At 36.6% G+C, this 14,029-nt stretch overlaps 1 pseudogene; it reads right to left on the reverse strand.

Annotated features, from left to right (window-relative positions):
• Positions 1-158: 158 nt before the first annotated feature.
• LOC18095371 (desmethyl-deoxy-podophyllotoxin synthase-like) lies at positions 159-5,700 on the reverse strand (annotated as a pseudogene).
• Between the last annotated feature and the right edge of the window lie 8,329 nt (positions 5,701-14,029).

Below are 14,029 nucleotides of genomic sequence, written 5' to 3' on the forward strand. Positions count from 1 at the left end.
TAATTCAAGCTTTAGAATTATATATAAGCTATTTCTACAGCCAGCTCTGTCCAAGTTTCTACATCAATAACTTAAATTAACAGTTCATCCTGCAGCTATTTTGGACGGAATTTGGATCAAAGTGTAGGATTATTATAAGTTCTGGGAAAAGTTAAAGATAACACTGAAAAATAAGCAGCTTTTTATTACTATTATTATCGTGACTGGGCAACACCATTGGCATAAGGTAACACATAACAAAAGCAGATTTAAGATCATTTTCCTTGTGATTTTCAAGATCTAACAGGATGAGGATGGTGCAAAATAGGAGTTAAATGCAGAGCATTTTTTCTTCTAACCGCGGCACCAAAAGCTTCAGACATGTCTAGACTTTCTGGCTTCATGTCACCGGGGAGCTTCCAGTCAAAATGGTAGAGCAAATTTGCTAGTAGAAGATCGACGTTACTTATGCCGAACATAATGCCTGGACACATCCTTCTTCTTCCAGCACCAAATGGGGTAAACTCAAAATTAACCCCTTTATAATCAATCGAGCTATCAAGAAATCTCTCTGGTTGGAATCTCTCAGCTTCAACCCAATAATTTGAATCCCTTCCGATTGCCCATACATTAACTAGGACTCTGGATTTAATGGGAATATTGTATCCGTTTATTCCACACTCCTCTCGACATTCTCTTGGAATCAGCAAAGGGAGTGGAGGGTGTAATCTCATAGTTTCTCTGATAACCATCTTCAAGTAATTTAATTCACCGACACTTCCATCTTTGCCAAAGACCTCTCGTACCTCTGTTTGAGCCTTTTCCATCACTTCAGGGTGCTTTAGTGTTAAGGTTGCTTAACAAGTGAAGAAGAAATGAGGTGAAGAACAGAGGAATTGTTTAGAGAGAATACGATAGAGAAGAGTTGAGACTGAATTTTCTGTGTGTATATTCTATATCCAACTGATACCCCTCATGTGTGTTTTATAGTAACAGAAATCACTACTAACTGATTATTCTAACTGACTATAACTGTTGTAACAACTTGCTAACTAACTATTAATAACAAACTAACAGAATTAACAGCCATCAAGGGTTGCGTGTTGCAGACGTTATCAACTCTGCAGCACCCTTAGCTTCTTCTTCTCATATGTTGCACCCTTCTTGGAGACTAGGTACGTAACAGTACCCCCTCCATGCAAGATTCTTGTCCCAGGAATCGAAAGCTGGATCAGTTCACGTAGCAATATTGAAGTCTGGGAATTGTAACTGCAATTCTGTCAACTCCTCCCATGTAGCATCTTCAGGGAACGAATTCGACCACTGAATTAAGCCCGCCACCACGGCTGTATTACCCTTCTTCATAAGTTTCCTTTCTAGTATTGTAATTGGGTACACTTTTACCCTGCCCTCATCATCTACCATTGGCAGGGCTTGAGAAACGATGGCCACTTCTCCCACTTTTTTTTTTAATAATGAGACATGGAACACAGGGTGCACTGCACTTCCTAGGGGTAACTGAAGCTTATATGCTACTGCACCAATACGTTCAAGGACTTGGTAAGGACTATAGTACTTGGGATTTAACTTGTAATGCTTCCTGTACATGACATTGTCCTGCCTGTAAGGTTGAAGCTTTAGAAAAACTCAATCTCCTATAAAAAAAAATGTCATATCTGATCGTCTTTTGCTTGCCACTTGTCTCATCCGATTTCGTGCCCCTTCAGCAGCCCTTTGATTAATTGATCCATATTGATCCTTCTATGCGTCCACTCCTCCACAGCAGCTACTTGAGTAGCCTCAATAATACCATCTCTCTGGCTGGAGGCTCATATCCATACAAAGCTTGAAATGGGGACATGTCGATAGTGGAATGGAAGCTGCTATTATACCATCATTGTGCTGTGGATATCCATTGGTGCCACTTCTTTGGACAATGCATAGTAATACATCTTAAGTAAGTCTCTAGGCACTGAGTTACCCTTTCAGTCTGCCCATCCATTTGAGGATGGTAGGCTGTACTTAGTAACAACTTGACCCCTAGGTGTTTGAACAATTCCTTCCAGAATAAACTTGTGAAAACCTTATCCCTGTCGGTCATGATCGTGGCAGGCAAGCCGTGGAACTTTTAGATGTGATCTAAAAAGAATTTAGCAACATCCTGGGCTGTGAATGGATGTGCTAGGGTGATAAAATGCCCATAATTGGTGAAGCGATCAACAATGACCATGATAGTATCTCTGCTTTCGGATTTTGGGAGCCCTTCTATGAAGTCCATGGTAATATCCTGCCAGGGACCATGTGGAGTGGAAAGAGCTTGTAACAACCCAGGGTAAGGCACCCTTTCAGCCTTGGCTTGTTTACAAATGTCACAATGCTGCACCAGTTGATAGACCCATTTCTTCATGGAAGGCTAGTAAAAATGAGCTTTAAGTCGCCTATAGGTATTCTGAATCCCTGCATGCCCTCCAATATAGGAATCATTGGTAGTTTTGACGAGTTCCTCTCTTAATGACCCTGCAGCTCCTATAACAATTCTTCATTTATACTTCACCACCCCGTTAGTATAGGTAAAATTTGGAGCTTGTGTAGCATCTATCATTTTATCCTGTATGATGTCCTGCAGCCTGGCATCATCTTTGTAAGAGCTGTAAATCTGGTCATACCAAGAAGGAACCACTTGTGTTATGGCTGTGAGCCATCCCCCTGTCATATCTGTTCCTTGGCAGCTATCTTCACTCTACATAATCCTTCTTGATAAGGCATCAGCAGCTTTGTTCTCTTTTCCCTTCTTATACCTGATTCGATAGTTTAATCCTAACAGCTTGGTCAGCCCCTTCTTCTGAATAGGAGTGTGGATTTTCTGATCAAGTAAGTATGTTAGGCTTTCATGATCAGTTTGTATAATAAACTGATCTTGTTCCAAGTAGTGTCGCCACTTGTCTACTACCATCAGTATAGCCAGGTATTCCTTCTCATAGATAGACAATCCCAAATGTTTTACTCCCAAGGCCTTGCTCATGAATGTCAACGGCCTTCCTTCTTGGCTAAGCACTGCCCCAATTCCAGTGTCACAGGCGTCTGTTTCCAAGACAAATGGTTTGGTAAAGTCAGGCAAGGCTAGGATTGAAGTCTCACATAAAGCTTTCTTCAGATTTTGGAAAGCTTCCAATGCCCCTTCGCGCCACACAAAATTATTCTTCTTGAGTAATTTTGTCAAAGGTTTACTGATGACACCAAACTTCCTGATGAACTTTCGATAATAGCCAGCCAAGCCAAGGAATCCTCTTAGCTCCTTGATAGTCTTTGGAATTGGCCACTCCTGTACAGCCTGTGTCTTCTTAGGATCTGTGGCCACCCTTTCAGCAGAGATTATATGCCCTAAATACTCTACCTTTGGTTCAGCAAACGTGCATTTTGATCTCTTTGCATACAACTGGTTGGTCTTCAGGATCTCCAGAACTTGCTTCAAATGTCTGAGGTGTGCTTCTAGAGAAGAACTATAAATGAGAATGTCGTCAAAGAACACCAAGACAAATTTCCTCAGGAATGGCTCCAGAATGTCATTCATCAAGGCTTGGAATGTTGCAGGAGCATTCGTGAGGCCAAAAGGCATGACTCTAAACTCATAATGCCCTTGGTAAGTGCGGAAGGCTGTTTTCTCTATATCTCCCTCATGCATTCGCACTTGATGATATCCTTACCTTAAATCCAGTTTAGAGAAGAAACTAGATCCTTGCAGCTCATCCAGTAGGTCATCGATCAAGGGAATAGGAAATTTGTTCTTGATAGTGACTTCCTTCAGCTGCCTAAAGTCTACACAGAAATGCCAGGTGTTGTCCTTCTTTTTCACCAAAAGTACTGGTGAAGCAAATGGGCTCACACTTGGTTGAATGATGTTGTTGCATAACATCTCTTTGACCATCTTCTCGATCTCCTCTTTTTGGAAGAAGGAGTTCTTATACGGTCTGCAGTTTACAGGTTGAGCTCCTGTTTGCAGTGGAATTCTATGATCATGCCTCCTCCTTGGTGGTAATTTAGTAGGTTCTTGGAAAACCTCTGCATAATCTGCTAATAGTTCCCCTACTTCTGTATTAGCCAAAACTGCCACTGCTGCTGTGGTTGCTTCTATCTTGGAGACTAGGTACGTAACAGTTAGGAGCTCTGACATTGCCCATTCTAGAATAGTTGATGATGTCTCAGTCCCAGCAATGAAAAGGTCCTGAGAGCGAGACACGATAATCAAATTGAGGTAAGCAAATATTGAGACCATGCAAAACCAAATGTACAGCAATATAAACACTTACCAGGATGACTGCCTTAATATTATCGGTAGTTAAGGAGAAGTCGAGGTTCCCATGTTCCTGGAGATCTAGAAGAACATCTACAAGATCATCTGCTTTACTCTCGTTACTAGAATTGCCCTCCGCTTTGCGAGCTCTATGTTCTTTGATAATGCTTTCAAGTATCCTGTCAGCTTCTTGATGCAACCTTTCCATTCTGGATCTCATCCCAGTTATCCATGGAAGCAATTTGATGGAAGGGAAAAGATCACTTATATTAAAACCTGCTCCCACCTGTATTATTCCCTGAACAAGCGGAACGAATATCTCTTCCTCTTTCCGCAATTTACTGAAGGCTGCTCTCGTAATGATGCTATATGCTACAGAAAACAGCATCCCGCTAAGGTTGACTATTGATCCTGCACTAGAAGAAATACTTCCAATAAGACTGGATACCTCTTCCTCCCTGATAGATCTAAATGATTGCACACGTTTAGCACTTAATAGCTCCAGGATGGAAATTTTCTGCAACTGCCTCCAGTAGTCTCCATATGCTGCAGTCGCTATGTCTGTGCAGTTATAAAAGATGATTTGTGCTGCAAGGACATGGGGCCTATGAGCAAAGTTGATATCATGGACTTTTATCACTTGTTCAGCAGTTTCTGGAGAAGAAATAACAATGGTCTGAACTTGGCCGAGTTGAAGGTGCATAATAGGTCCCTGTTTCTCGGCCAGTCTCGCAGGCGGTGATGGGGTAGAGAACCAAATAACTGGTGCAAGTTTCCTATCACAGGCAGCTTCCGTGGACCTGGAGGTAGATTTGGAGTTAAGTCTTTGGTTTTCGACTTTTTGAGCATCCTTAATACCATGAAGATAAAGAGGAGTGATGGGAGAAGGACCAAGGAGGAGGGAATTTGAAGCTGCTCCATTATCGAGTGTTGGTTTGTAAATTTGCTTCTCTTCTATATATGATCTAGTTTCAGTTGAAGTTGTGAGGCTAACCTTAGCGTCAGCCGCTCAGGACAGGAGTCTTTATTTGATAATCATACTTGTCCTGTAGTTGGATAGTATCTCGTTCTACTTCATTTTCGCATTACTCCATGTGTGATATGAGTAGTTGGATGTTACCTCATTCTATTTCAACAAGTTTGATATAAATTATTCAATCCGAATGATCCTAGACAGATCAGAAGGGTTTGTCTGGAATAAACTATTTACTCTGTTTTCTGGAGCTGCAAGGTTATTATTATTATTATATCGGTGAACAAGTATTAATTAATTGCAGCTAAGCCTAAACGCCCTGCAATCAAATTAGCGCAAGCTAAAGCATTAATGGAGTCTGATTCTACACACGCGCACACACACGGCTGAACCATTAACACCCATTTCGGAGACTGGGATCTTCAAAGCCTTAGCAATGGCATTAAGCTCAGCCATATTTGGCTCCCCGATACAAATATGACAGGAGGAAATACACAGAAGGTCTCCACTTGAGTTTCTCAAAACTCCACCAATACCTGCCTCCCCTGGCTTTTCGTTAAGAGTAGCCATCAACATCCCATTTGTGTTGGAGTGGGTTTTAAGAAAAAAATTTCTCGGTTATTTTTATTTTTTCTTAAATTAAATATTATTTTTAATAATTTTATTTTTTTATTTATTACTTTTCCTTTATTTTTAGGTTTTTTTATTTATTTATGTTAGTTTTGGGATTTATTTGAGGAGTTGTAAACCTTTTATAAAATCATAATACTTAAAAAAACTATTTAATTATAAAAATTTAGAGTGGTAATTATTCAGAAAAATTGTATATTGCTTGTATTTACAGTTTTTCTTGTTTGATTTGAGTATGTAGTAGCTGCCATCAGAGCTCAATAATTTATAAAAATTAATTGTTGAATAATCAAGACAGAAAGAGGTTATTGCAAAACATTATATATTGAAACATTAATTTGTCAGCTAATGATGAGAAGGCTCTTTCTTAAAAAACAATATTTGTCAGCTAATGATAATAATTACATAAAACATGTGCGAGATGATGAGAAGGCTCTTCCTTAAAAAAAAAAAAAAAAAAACTATTGATAAGACATGGATATACAAATAATAAAATTAATTTGTCAGCTAATGATAATAAAATTACATAAATAAGTTGAAGAATTATTTCATCAATTAATAATTAACAGGGATAGAGAAGAAAAAATTAAAAAATTATGAAAACTGATCGTATATTTATAACTAACTTTGAAAACTCGTTTTAATGACTCATCAGTTACCACTGTGTAAGAAGGCAAGTTTGGTGAAAAGAAGGCGAACTTCATGGCAATTGTTAAAGCGACTCCACCTATGTTGTTGTTATTATCTTCCCTATCATTAGATGCTTTGAATTCATAAATAAATAATAAGTAAAGATCATAGTAAATACCATGAAAAGATCAAACACATTAAGATGAGATATCACTACATTAAAGAAGCAATTATTGAACATGACGTGATCCTAAAACACATTTCTACAAATTCAATGGTTGCAGATCCACTCACAAAACCAATAACAAGGGATGCATTTATTAAACATGTGAGATCCCTTGGCCTATGTAGAATTTAATTAGTAATGTAACTAGTTTTAAGGATCATACGAAAGCTTGCAGTGATTGAATAATGAATAAATATCATTAGAATACCATTTTATTCATTATTTGTTTTATGGATTAAAATGAGTATCTTATAGTACAATTTATTAAAGTATGTCGATAGACTTTGATTGACTCACTCACATGAACAATCACCTCTAGCACTTGTCATGGAATGATTCGACTTAAAGGAATACTCTAAGGAAAGCGAGTTAATTCAATTTTGATTGATATGAGTACGAAAAAAAATGTAATTTTAGTTATACACCGGTTACTTGTATTAACCGGTCGGGATCATATCACTTGAATAAATTTGATATGATTTAAAGTACTTGTAATTGTAAAGATGGATTGAATATGAGATTCTTGAGGAATTGAATTATATTCAGTCATGTGTAACTAAAAATGATTGGGGTATATTAGTACACTTTAAGAAATAATTAATTGTAAGGTTGATGTCTCCTATACGGCCTATATTAGGTTTATATGTTGGAGTTTTTTTCACTATATGCTTCAGGTCGCACGGTTTATTCATCAAGTATGAAATTCTTGTGCAAGTTTGAAATATAATGTATTACATAAATCCAGTCCTTCATAAGCGAGTGAGAGATATTGGTTGTTGGGTTAGGTCTGGTCCGTCCATGTGGGATGGACCTGGTTCAAGTATTTAGAAGGGTTACTAAAGGAAGTAACCGCTTCCTATACTTATATAAATAAGGACATAACTCATATCAAAAAGAAAGTTTTTCCATTTGTTAACCAGAATATAATTCTCTCTTTCTCTTTTTCCATCTTGGACTCTCTGCATTATTTTGACAAGATCTATAAAGATGTTTGTACTATGGAATATCATTTTGGTTCTAATAATTGAAGTAACACTAAAATAATTGATCTAGGAACAAGAAAGCAAATTCCCACAAGTAAGTTTTCTTTTCAAATCTATAACTACCAAAAGGAAGAAAGTGAAGTGTTGTAGCTTACGGGGTAGTCCTCATGCCTCCCCTCCTTACCAATAAGCTTAACGACATGTTGAAACCCAAGCTATCTAGCTAGAAACAAAAACAAAATTAGGGGCAAAAAAGATCAAAACTTTTTTACCATTATTCTTCTTTTGTAAATGGAGGTGACTTAAACCGCTAACACCAAGAGAAAGAAGAAGAAAATAAATATATGGACTCATCAGTCTAGATTGGGGCCATTTTCCATTACTTCATGTGTGATATGAGTAATTTTTACAAGGAATTGCTTATTGCTTTCGAGCCAGAGCTTGGTAGGTAAGTAGTCAAGTGGTCCGCGAAGGTTAAATCACAGTTATGTTGATATATGACGTCCAAGTCTCATCCATTCTACCTTCCGGTAAGGGAGGGCTAGGAAAATCCTAAACTAAACAAATTGTTTGTTGCTGCTGTCTTATCTGCAGATATTACCAACTGCACCTGTATAGCTACCCTCTTCATCTTCCAAACTCAAGGGATTGCCTCATATTAGAAAATAATATAAATCATATCATGGGACCTTACTTAATAGCTTAAGCTATTGGGTTAAGATGGTTCTTTGATATAGTATCAGAGCCTTGATAACCAAGTGGTCTCGAGTTCGAATCTTACCATCACCATTTATTTGATAAAAATTAAGCATAAGGTAATATGGGTTTGTGCAAGTTTCAAGCCCAAAGGGCTTTCACTTGAGGGGGTGTATTAGAGAATAATATAAATCATATTCTGGTACCTCACCTAACAGCTTAAGCTATTGGGTGGAGATGGTTTTTTGACACCCCATTACAACCATGCAACCAAGTTAGATGCTCTCTTACTGCCGTGTTTTGCCAAACCATCTGCAATAGAATCTCCAGTTTTAAGAACTAATTAGAAAGCCATTCTAATCTTCCAAGGAACTTCTACCGCCCCCACAACCCAAGCTAAAGCATTAATGGAGTCTGATTCCACACACATACACAGATGAACCTTAACATCCCCTTTGGAGACTAGGATCTTCAAAGCCTTAGCAATGGCAATAAGCTCGGCCATATTTGACTCCTCGATACCAATATGACAGGAGGAAACACACAGAAAGTCTCCCTCCCCTGGCTTTTCGTTAAAAGTAGCCATCAACGTCCCATTTGTGATGGACGGGGTTTTAAGAAGGCTCTTCCTTGAAAAAGAGATATTCAGAAACTATTGATAAAAAACAGGCAGAGATAGAAAATAAAATTAACTCGTTAACTAATAATGATAAAGTTAGAGACAAGTTAAAGAATTATTAATTAACAGAAATGAAAAAGAAAAAACTAGAAAATTATTTGAAGTAATCACAAATTCATAACTAGCTTTCAAAATCCAATTCATAACTAACTTTCAAAACTGTTTCATGATAGCTAACTTTTAAATTCATGATAGCTAACTTTAGAGTTCATGATTACACGGGTTAATTAGAAAAAATTTAAAAGTAAAATTTTAATTTTAATATTTCATATAAAAAAAATTAAGAAACAATCTATGGATATAAGTTATATATGTTGTAAATAATGAAATTTCAAAAATTATTTCAAAAGGTTTTTTAATCTCACATTGAAAAGATATTATCTTATCCTTTTAAGTTGAAGTATTTGAACGAAAAAAAAAATTATCCCACATTGAAAAACATAATTTTTTTCTTGTGAACTTTCTTCTATTATTTATATAGTGAGCTTTGAAATGGATTAATAACCAACTGAAAAATATGAAAATAAAATAGTATTTGGCTAATGGAAAACAAACTTTTAAAAAAATAAAGTATCTACCGGGTTTTGTCGGGTCACCTGGATTCTGGGTTGACTCAGCAGGTCGAACGGTTTTTTTAGTCAATTATTGACACGGGTTTTGAATGAAATAGACCTGACCAAGGCCCCGGGTCCCAGGATGACCCGCTGGACTGGGCCAGGCCAGGCCGAGTCTGATACCTATGGTCCATAGTATATAGATAGTGCGACTTTATTGCCCGCACTAGGATCGAAAACGTTTATGAAAAAAAAATAGTTTATGTAAAATTATTTAGTGTTGTTATTAATTTTTATTTAATAAGTTAGCCATCATAAGTGTTTGTAAGTGTATCAATGATTACTTTTTAAAATATTTTTTACTTGAAAATATATTTAAATAATATTTTTATATATTTTTTTAAAATTTATTTTTGACAACGGCACATCAAAACGATTCAAAAACAAAAAAAAAATTAAAATCAAATCAAATTTCCATGAAAAACAGGTTAAAACAAAATCTCAAACACCCTTAAAATCTCTCAGTCCAACTACTTTGATCGAGATGAGTATCGTGTATAGTTTTTTTATCTCTTTTATAATAAGATAGACATGATGTTTCTAGAAAATATTGAAACAAAATAACAATTATCAAGTTCTAGTAACATCCCTCTTTGTAAAGTCAAATAATAAGTTCTTACAACTAAAGCATCATATATTGCTCCATTGCCAACTTGTAGATCCACTTCATCTTTATGCAATCTTCTACTTCTCTTTAGTTCCTACATATTCTTACAAATGTGAAAACCACATATGATATCGAATACTTAAGAATTGTCATGTGAAGTAGAAAGATAATTTTCAATCATAAATAGTACATGGGTGTTCATAGAGGAACCTTTTGTCATCTTGTATGTTGTTATCTATTTTTGGGTCCCCACACAAAAAAAGAAGAGAAACACAAAACAATGTTGTTTTAAGCGGCACTCTTCTTCTTCTTCCCCTGGACGTACAACAGGGGAAGATAAACTTTTTGCTTTTTTCTTCTGTTTCTTCCCGCCTCACTCTCTCCCCCCCCCCCACTTGCCCAAACACTATTAAAACCCAACACTTACAGCTGAGTAGGGCTAGCACACAAATGAGCCAGTACATTGAAAGAGCAAAGAAGGCTTTGAATAACAAACAAAGGCACCTTATGACAATGGAACATCAAAGAGGGGGGCCCTATATTTCAAACCAGGTAAGAATGCATGCATGTCATCTAACCTCAAAGCATTGCACATATATTTTTGATTTGTTACAAGAAAATCCTCAATAAAGTCGAGCAAGAATGTGGACAAAGAAAGAATCATTGAGTTGATAATAAAATAAAGAATCATGATTTTGACCTTGGAACGAGAAGAAGATGAGATGAACCCTACCATTAGGAAAATCTAAAAGAAATAAGAAGATCAAGCATGTCATCAGGAAGAGTCTTCAGGTCAACCCTCCAATCGGGAAGCACAGAGTTTCAAACCCCGCAATCAGGAATTCTCAGGTCAACCCTGCAATCAAGAAGCACCAAGTTCTCAACCCGGCCATCAGAAGTCCTATTTTCAAACCTTGCAATCAAAAAGAAAAAAAGAGAGAAGAACATTACTATTAGGAAATTCTCAAAGAAAAAAAAAGTTCAAACCCTGTCATCAAGAAGAACAAGAAAAGTCAACTGACACGACCAAAGAGTTGATATCTTCTTCCAAGTATAGGAGTGTCGAAGTAATAAATAACCCGGCAAGACCAGGGTTGAACCACAGGGAGGTTAACTGTATAAACTACAAATAAAGAAATAGATAATAACATAAAAAGGAGTTGAAGAGAGCTTTGAGATGCGATATTGATATAAGGATTAAATAAGGATAAAATAATTGTCAAGGTTAGAGGATCCACTAATGGTATTTCAAATAAGTATAGTATAAACTCTTTTTATTACTTGACTGGAAACCACACACAAAGGAGGTTCCACTCAGATTATAAATTGTTAACATGATTACATTAATTATCTTATTTGAGTAATGCCAATACTTGTAAATATTATCAGGTATTCATGGTGATAACTTATGTTAACAACAAATCAAGTTCCTTTCATAGCACAGGTGTCGGTTATACCATACAGTTGGGCTATAAAAGTAACCAAGAGTTGTTCAACACAAATCTAGATTAACCATATAACAAGTAAGGTATTAAGAGTGAGTAAGATAATAAATATTAAACATGTTGTATCAAACATTAAAGTTCTTGTTGAGTTTATACTATATTTATTCTTACACCATTAGTGTAACCTTTTCACCTTGACATAATAAACTTAACTGAACATTATGAATAAGAGAAACATAGATAAACAAGAGGAGAACATGATTATATAAGTATAATAAAGGAAATGAAAGGCATAAATAAGAGATTAATAAAAGCAAAACTTAAGCGTTACAAAAATATAAAGAGAGAGAGCAAGAACATGATCTTGATCTGAAAACCAAGATGCCTAAATACATAGCAAATACCTCCTTTTATAGGCAAAATTTGGAACTATTGATTTGATGACTAATTGTTGAGTGGGTGGCCACATCTTGACTTGGTGACAATCCTTATCTTCTTGTTTGAACAAAACGTCATTGCTAACATCAGAATTTGAACAGATAGTCTTCATGAAAGTTCTAGGAAATTGTCTCCGCTTTCCCTCATAAAAAAGAATCAGTGCATTTGGACTTCTAGAACTCGAGATATGGGCTGAACACTGAACAGTGTCTAGGCTGCAGGACAGATTTCGACTTCTATGTTGTTGCTACCATTTGAACTCGAAAATGGCACTTTTAAATCTTGGACTCTTCATGAAAGTTTTAGGCCTATGTCTTAGCTTTTCATACATATAAACAAGACCTAAATCCAAGTTCTACAGCTCCAGTTATGATCCAATAACCGAATGGTGTTCTAGTTTGGACTGAACCAGCATCTCTTTTCTAAGTTTGCCCCTCTCTTTGTCTTCTCAATTTCAGTAGTTAAACTCATCAATCAATCCTTTGATTTATGTGATAGGCCTGCATTTAAGATGAATATTTACCATAAATTACAGGTATCTTATAGTATCAGACTTGTTATTATAAAACATTCTTTAGTTAAGGAGTTATTGATACTTCAAGTGCAAAATGATGATATAAAACCTTGATAAAAATACAATTTTAAGTACTAATCACCAAGCATCAAGAAAGATGAGATAAAGAAATGAGAAGATCAACCATGCCATTAAAAAGAGTCTTCAGGTCAACCCTGCAATCAGGAAGCACCTAGTTTCAAACCCGCAATCACGAATTATCAGGTCAACCTTGTAATCAGGAAGCACCAAGTTTTCAACCCAGTCATCAGGAATGACAGATGTCAACCCTGCAATCAGGAAGGATCGATGTCAATCCTGTAAAATCTCAAAAGTCAAAATAGAAAAAATCATCAAGTGAAAAACTTGATCAAACCTTATCATCAAGAAGAAAAGTGAGAAGAACCCTACCATTAAGAAATTCTAAAAAAAAAAGAAGTTTGAGCCCTGTCATCAGGAAGAACACACCGACTTTGGTTCTGATTAAAATAGATCGCCAGATGGGATTTCATGTTGACCGAGCTACACATAGATTTTGGTTTTTGGTTAAAGGAGGTCGCCAAATAGGATCTCCGGTTGGCCGAGCCGCAACACCAATTTTAGCTTTGGTTAATGGGAATCGCCAGATGGAATTTCAAGTTGACCAAGCTATACAAACAGACTTTGGTTCTGGTTAAAGGGGGTCGCCAGATGAGATCTCAGGTTAACCCAACCGCAACCTAGAATTTAGCTTTGGTTAAAGGGAGTCACCAGATGGGATTTCAGGCTGACCGAGCTACAAACAGACTTTAGTTCTGGTTAAAAGGGATTGGCAGAAGGGATCTCAGGTTAATCCAATCGCAACATAGATTTTAGCTTTGGTTAAAGGGAATTGTCAGATGATATTTCAGGTTGACCGAGCTACAAACAAACAGATTTTGGTTCTGATTAAAAGAGATCGTCAGATGGGATCTCAGGTTAACCCAACGGCACACAGATTTTAGCTTTGGTTAAAGGGAGTTGCTGTATGGGATTACAAGTTGACCGAGCTATATAGAGACTTTGGTTCTGGTTAAAAGAGATCGTCAGATGGGATCTCAGGTTGACCGAGCCACCAATATTATCTTAACACTGGGAGGAAAGTGAGAACAACCCTACCATTAGGAAATTCTCAAAAGAAAAAAGAAATTTCTAACTCTGCCATTAGGAAATTCTCAAAAAAAAAAGAAGTTCAAACCCTGCCATCAGAAGAACTTTTTTTTGTTCTGGTTAAAAGGAATCGCCAGATGGGATTTCAGGCTAACCC

The sequence above is a fragment of the Populus trichocarpa genome, chromosome 1 (assembly GCF_000002775.5).
Source record: "Populus trichocarpa isolate Nisqually-1 chromosome 1, P.trichocarpa_v4.1, whole genome shotgun sequence".
NCBI lineage: Eukaryota > Viridiplantae > Streptophyta > Magnoliopsida > Malpighiales > Salicaceae > Populus > Populus trichocarpa.